Genomic DNA, 7815 nt, shown 5'->3' on the forward strand with positions numbered 1-7815 from the left:
CTACTCTTGATAGTTTGGATGCTCCTCCAAAGAACACAAAGTTCCTACAAAATTTGAGGAATTAGTGATGAAAACTAGTATGTGTAACCTAAGCTGAAGTTATTCACAAAGTTAGATAAAAGAGAGGCTTAAACATGTTTCAAGTTTCAAGAGAGTTGATTTGGTAAGAAAATTGCACCATAGATCAAACCATGACACTTTTAGGAGTATAGTTGAAGAAAAATCAACATACTAAAACAAATATTTAGTCTACATGAAAATATATCTTCAACATAATGTAAAATATTAATTGTTACCCAGTAAATAGAAGATGAAGAGAGCAGAAATAAGTCCATTTCCAAGAAAGAAAGAAATTAAGTTAAAAAATTTATAATATATTAATCAATTGAATATAGTATGTTAGATACAAGTAATATCTTATTATTAAATTTACAAAATCTTTGTATAAGACGATCAAACATCTAAATACATAAGATGTTATCACTCCTAACATGGCTTCCTAATCTTAAATTGGTGTTATGTGCAAATAGATTTTGGTGTGGTTGTTGAAATAACATTCAAAATAATTTATAAATATATCATATCTTGAATTGTGTTATGTATAGATAGATTTTGGAAATGGTACTATACTAGGACACCCTGGACGGGTCAGACAGACGATTTTCATGCAACAATAAGATCGAACGGTCATGACAAACAAGCTACAGAACATGATTAAGGTAAGATGGGTTAAGAGTTATTGGGTTGTGATTGGGTCCTGATTAAGGCTTCTTAATCCAAGGCCCATAACCAACACTATAAATACAAGTTAAAGGTAAGGGGTAGGAAGGTTCATTAGTTTCACATTTATTACAACGCTCAGATTACCGAACGGGCAATTACTAACTTTAGCATTGGAGAACCTTTGCCAGGTATCCTCCCGGACGACACTTGGATCGAAGAAGAGACGACTCGAGAAAAGGACGACCGGCCGAAGGAGACTTGGACTGAAAGGAAGAGACGGACAGAGAAGAAACCGATCGGCTGTAAGAGGAAATTATGTAGGAACTAATAATTCGACCTTATACCGGAACAAATACTATTTTTTATTAGCCTATTTTTGTTTGTCTGTAAACGTGAGTTATTTAATCATTAATGATGTTTTAATATTTTTTGGAATTATATTTTATAATTTTTTGAATATTTCTTAGTATTAATCTAATTATGTTATGTAATACCCACTAAATTAAAAGTAAAACTTTTAAAAATATTATAAAATAATAAAATTAAGTTTTAGAGAAAAATAAAACTTACATCAATTTTTTTTAAAACACTTTCAGAAACGTACCATTCCATTTTTTTCCCACACCAGTTCTCTCTCTAACCTTGCTCTTTTCAAACCCCTACTCTTCTCTCTAGATTCCTCTTCAATTGAGCCATTGAATCTCCATTCCATAAGCGCCTAGACAATCTTGACGTCAAAGTCTTCGAGTTGCACCGATCAATTTCTAGGTTCCTCTGCGGGTAAGTTGTTTTTTTTTACTTTTCCGTGCAATTTGGGGCTAGGGGGCATGCAACAGTTTTGCTGCATGTGATTCATCTTGTTCTTTTCTCAAAAATTTCTAGTTTCTATTAGATCCTAAAAACCCTTTTCTATCTACAATTTGTCTATCTATAGGTGACTCTTGCTTTTAATAGAGGATTAAGAGAAAGGGGGCAAATCCCTTTTGTAATTTGCTACAAATTGAAGGTAAGGAGAGCTAGTATCTTGTTAAAATTTGTTGAATGATATGTATGTATAGTAAATTTTAAGCAGGTATGTTGTTGATATAAAACTGATATTATTGATAATTGGAAGAATTGAGGAATTGATGTGTAAATAAAAGATTCTGGTTGCTGTTGTGGAGGGCATAGATTAGAATCTTTGCTTTCGGTTTTGACGTTGTGGGGTACGGCAGATACCTTTTACGGTTGGGTAATTTTTTTATGGTGGAGAATGTTCATTTTGTAAGGGTGGGATTTTATCTTTTAGATGAATCTAGTTTTGTTTCAAATTTGGTTTAGATACACGAGTTATACGGCTGTGATACATGCATTGTCACTGGGATAAGGTAGGTACGTGAGAGTATTAATGAGTGTGATAGTCTTGAGTTGAGAGAAAGGTACCATGATTGTTGCATGTGCTTGGAAATGTTGAGATTATATATCTATTTTACTGGAGTTGTAGCAAAGGTAAAGAGGTGTGTTGTTTAGGTCTTAGGAAATGGAGTGCAGCAAAGGAAGAATTTGGGAATGGGCTTTGAGAAGAGAACTTTACCTGAATGTATATTCAATTAAAAAAAAAAAAAGAGAGTATATTTAATTTAAAAGAGGAAGAGAGAAGTAAAGATTAAAGAATAAAATTGGAGAAAAAGTATGAGAAAAAGAGAAGTAAAAGAAATGGAATGTGTTGCTTTAGTTGCAAATTTAAGAAAAAGATGAGAGAAAATGGTAGGTGAGAATGGGTCCCACTCTAGTAATAAAAAAAAAAGAGAATTATGAAATGATTAAAAGTTGATTGGTGTGAAGCTTTGAGAGAAAATAAGGAACCAGGAGTTATGTTATTAATATAGAATGAAGAAAGTTTGGTTTGTCTTATGTTTTTATAGGTTTACGTATTTTTTATTTGCTCATTCTTTATGCAAGGACAAAGTCCAATATGTTATTGGGTATCTTAAAATTGATATTAATGTTATAAAATGTATATTTTTTTTTATCATGTAAGGAATGCTTGTAAAGTATTATTATAATAGATAGTATGTAAAATAAAATAATGTTATTAAGTAAATTTTATCATGAGGTAATGAATACTTTGTAGGAAGTATTCAATGTTTTTAATTAATTAAACTGTTCATGTGATTTCTTTTGACATTCCTTGATATAAAGATAGAAAAAAATTGGATTTACACTTAGGTTCAGTGAAGATTATGCATATGAATTGAATGGAAAAGGGTGAGTCGTCATTAGAATTTAATTGGATTCAAAACATGGAAAAATTGTAGAAGAAAATTATAGGTGCAACAGAGGAATCCTTTGATTTTAGTAAATTCAGTCGTAATGTGGATTTCATTTTAATTGGAGGATTGAGAAAGATTTATGAGGTATTGACATTAAGATTAAAGACGACAGTGTGAAACAATTACTTGTGATATGTTATTTTCGTAATATTCATTAAGCATTATTATTTTTAGTTGTTGATGATTTTGATAAAGATAGGTAAAGCTGATGATAAGTTTTGGTGAAAGTTTTGGATATTGAGAATATTCAATTATGATGTGAGCGTTTGGAAGTTTGCAACACAAGTTGGTGATGGTTTAAGAGTCATTTTCTTTATCTAAGTATTAGTTTACGGGGTTTTATGTTGTTTAATGGTTCTTTTGGGTCTATTATTGTTTGGTAATGTATGTGGAATGAATTCAATGTAAATAGTTTTAAAGTAAGATCTCTAGGTGAGATCCTTGTAGTGTTTAGAATGAATATGGGAAGCTCAGTCTTAGGGGTTATCCTAACACTCTAATGATTCTTTTAATTTCACTTGGAGAAGAATTAGTCATGTGGTGAGAGTAGTAGGAGGTCCTAGTTTTGGGTGCTTCCAGTATGACCCAAGGCGAGTGATAACGGACTTACACTTGTGTGTGTGGTAGGGTTCAACCCATGACAATGGCTTTGCAAAGCAGTAGAGGCCACCACAAGTGCACAACCCGTCATAGCTCAATGTTCATTCTAAGTCCGGACGAGTCTTGTCTAGATTAAAATATGTTACAGTATACAATGTGTTTTAATTGCATGAATATTATTGTGTATGTTAGATTAAATTACATTGACATGTATATTTTTGAAAATCTAGCTTATATTTGCATGTTTGCTGTTTGTTTTGTATGCTTGTCTTATTCTTGTTGTAATGATCATCTAAAATGGATGTGAGCAGAGGCAGATGATGTTCCATTGGAGCAAGCTCTGGAAGGCGAGCATACTGTACCTAGTTCTTAGGATTCTTCTTTTCTCTTTACTTTATTTTGAAAGACATTTCTGTAATATGAGTTTGAACTTTATAATTCCTTGAAATTAGCTTTAGTCGTCTATTTATTTTGAAATACTTTGAATTAGGTATAGTTTAAAGTTATAATTCATTTTGGGATGACGGTAAAAATTATAAATCTATATTTCACATCATCTTGACTGCTCTCTTTTATCATTTTGTGTTCTATTCTATATTATATGATCTTATATAATTTGGGATGTCACATGTAAGATATATATTTTTCTTTTTTTAATATATTGAATTACGTCGAGTTAAACGTCTGAATTTGAACTCATTATCTTAATAAACTCGTCAATCGCGTTAAGTTTCACAAACACTGGATTGATGCATAGTGGTTATGGAGTAAGAAACAAGGTAGAAGTTGCAAGTAGATACTTAATTTAGGTCCAATAAATAACTAAAATTTGGAATCAGGGTGTTTCTGGTCTCTTAAAAATCCAACTAGCCTTTGAATCACTTCTAAACTCTTTTGGCAGCATTATTGATGGAATAAAATAAAAAATTTATTTAATTTAAAGATAAATAAAAAATTGAAAAATTAATATGGAAAACTTGAATATATTAACTTATGCATTAAACTATTTTTAATTCTGGAAATTTATTTTATTTAATACTAAGTTTATCTCAACTAATAAAACACTATAATAATATGGTTAAAAAGCACAAACACAAGGAGCCAATGATAAGAGTCTTCTTAATGATTGAGTCAAACATCTTGATCGAGTCCAACTGATTGGTCCTACCAATGAATTATGAGAAGAATATCAACGAGCACAGCAAAGTTGACTCTACCGTCGTAGTCCTCATTCTTCTTGGTCATAGCTTCAACCATATTATAAGAATAAAAAATCGTGCATGAAAAAATATTCACGGTTCAAAATTTTTTGAATGATCTTATATCACTTGCAATGGTGATATTAATTATTACGACTCATCAAGACACTGAAATCATCAAAATGTAAATGAACATAATATTACAATTTTACTACACTAATATTTTGAGATTTTATCATTTTTTTTAGTTTAGTCAAGTTTAATGTCAAAAAGGTACAATCAAGAAACCAACTAAATATTTAGGAAAATGATACTTTGACACCTTCAAGATGACAAATTTTTGACACCGGATACATGTCACGTTGTCATTAGTCGAAGTTTAAGAAAATAAAAAAAATAAAAAATGACGTGGATTAATGGATTAGTGGAGGGTCTAAGAGAAAGGGGAAGGAAACATTTCAAATTTCATTTTCAGATTGAGAAAGAAACCCTAGAGAGAGAAACTCTCACTCCCAACCATCAAAGCCCCGTCATGTTACCACCGTCGTTCGTCGTTCAACGGCCATTGGAGGACCACCCAGAGGCTCTGCCGACGATCATCTTCGCACATCTCTTCCCACAAGTCGCATCTCTTCCTAGTGGTCCCGTTTTCATCGTCGACGACCCATAGGCTCTGCCAGCGCCCTTGCCGATAACGGTTAGGCCACCGTGGTCGTCGTTCCGTCCGTGCTGTCTCCAATCGCCGGCGTCGATTGCTTTCTCATTCCGCCATCTTACCCTGCATTTGGCGAGGTAGGTCTATTTTTGATTTTTTGTTATATACTGAATGGAAAATTGTAATGGCATGCTACCTTGAGTGTGTTTAGGATGCGTTATGAATTTGTTGATGGTTGATTAAGTTCAAAGGTATTTCAAAGTTGATTTTNATAATTATTGTACTATATGAACTGATGTGAGCTTGTTGCTCTGTTTTGAGCTTCCTGTATGTGTTGATAGCCAATTGATTTNGACATCAAGGCAATATCTTTTTTACTTTCTTTGTAATTTTTCAAAAGCTATGCCATTTAAAAGGGTATCAGAAAATATGTGAAAAATATGCAACAGTCAAACCTATTGTTGGACATATTTTTGCCACTTTCTCATACACATATCTGAACCTCTCTTCATGAATAATCACTAGTTTTAGGTAATACTATTAATGTTAGTGTTGTGTCGAGTTGGAGTTGGTACTTCATAACTAATTACTAGTTTTAGGTAATACTATTAATGATTGTTATTTTAATTAGCTGCTTTAAGGTAAAATAAACCTGATGTTGATGATGTAAGGGGACAGGGTTATGATTGTTATTTCAAGCACCAAAGTTGACATATTATTTGATTAATTATCAAAATCTTGTTAACATCTTAATTTAAAAAGTAAAGGTGTGTTTAACAACTTAGGAGATTGAAAATTTTGAATTTTTTTAGGAATGAATATTTGGTATGATATTTTGTTTGCTCTTAATTCTCTTAGTTAGATTCTACCATTTGGTGATAGGTATATGAATATTGGTATAGATAATTTAAGAGGCCTTATTTATTGTTTATTTAAAATAATGTTGGGAAATGGATTTGCATTGACTTTGTTCTCTACCAAAAACACGGCCATTGAAATGAATGTAAAGCTGAAATTTCGTTTAAGAATATTTTTGTATTGAATATTACTCTTAATCCTATAAGTGCTGTTTTAAGTGAAATTCTTACTTGAATTTGTTGGGAGATGAATTTGGTTAACTAGCACTATCTATACTCTCTTCTGTTCAATTTTCTATGCAGCTGAATACTTGGTATGTGCACTAGACGATATAATTGCGAGGGTGTATTGCACTAGACTATTGACTTTTATTTGATTGTAGAAACACCTGCTTATAAAGTATTATTCACAATAACAGTAACTGTGGAGAAAAGTTTCATTAAATTAAAATTGATTAAATCATATGTTAGATTAACAATGTTATAAGATAGATTGAATGGATTAATCATCTTATCTCTTTTAAGCGAAATGTTAGAATTGCTTGATTATAAAACTTTGATCTAAAAAAGCTAGAATATAAAGATTGATAATTCATATTATATTAGATTTCTATCAAAGCTTTTGCCTTAGTTCCAAAACTTTTATACACGGCCTGCATTGTGTCTACATTTTTCAGTGATGGATTTCAATAAAGCAAAAGGTGGTCCCAATGTAAGTAAACTTGTTGTATTCAAGATGTAATTGTCGTGTTACAAACATCGATAATGTTGAAGACCTCATAAGTCAGCAGATGTTTGAATCTCAAGTTTCACAAACAGGATTCATGTCCTTATTGACATCTGCACACTACAATAATGATAATGATGACTTGTCACCATGTAGTTATACACACCTCTAGGTGTTGGAATTTTGGAAATGGACCAATTTTGGGGTATGTTCCTTGATTTGAACACTGTTTTATTAAAATAACGTTTCATTTTTAATTACTTTCGTATAGGCATGAATGAGAAGGAAGGTAATTTCATGTTTGATTTCAGATTTAATTTTGTACACCAAGGCAAATCAATGCACAATTACACTATTGTATCTATTGAAAATTTATAGTTTTTAACAACTGCTATTGAACTTGGTAATATGATTCATTTTGTGTGCAATTATTTTTGGCAGGAGGAACTTCAAGAGATTAAGGAGAACTATGTTTCTAATCCTAATAATGTGTGGCACAAAGAAGTTTTGCAATATATACAGTTCATGTATTACATTTTGATGAAAGAAATGTATTATTAACATTTATTAGTAATGCAATTTGAACATTAGAATGATGATTGTTGTTGGCTGCAAAACCAACGACAAGTGCACCGGTCGCAGCATAGCAAGTGATAAATATCGTTCTCTCCCAAGGGACTTGTGCAACACATGACAATTCTTCCTTTTATAACTCAATTAGACATCAAAGTGCACAAAAACA

General features: G+C 31.6%; 1 long non-coding RNA gene across 1 annotated transcript; it reads left to right on the forward strand.

Moving 5' to 3' along the window:
- The first annotated feature begins 1251 nt into the window (after nucleotides 1-1251).
- Nucleotides 1252-4129, forward strand: LOC111240735. Its single transcript, XR_002666282.1, has 3 exons — nucleotides 1252-1503; nucleotides 1658-1729; nucleotides 3947-4129. It is a non-coding gene; the product is annotated as an uncharacterized LOC111240735 (long non-coding RNA).
- The last annotated feature ends 3686 nt before the right edge of the window (nucleotides 4130-7815 follow it).

Source organism: Vigna radiata, unplaced genomic scaffold (genome assembly GCF_000741045.1).
Source record: "Vigna radiata var. radiata cultivar VC1973A unplaced genomic scaffold, Vradiata_ver6 scaffold_187, whole genome shotgun sequence".
NCBI classification, from domain to species: domain Eukaryota; kingdom Viridiplantae; phylum Streptophyta; class Magnoliopsida; order Fabales; family Fabaceae; genus Vigna; species Vigna radiata.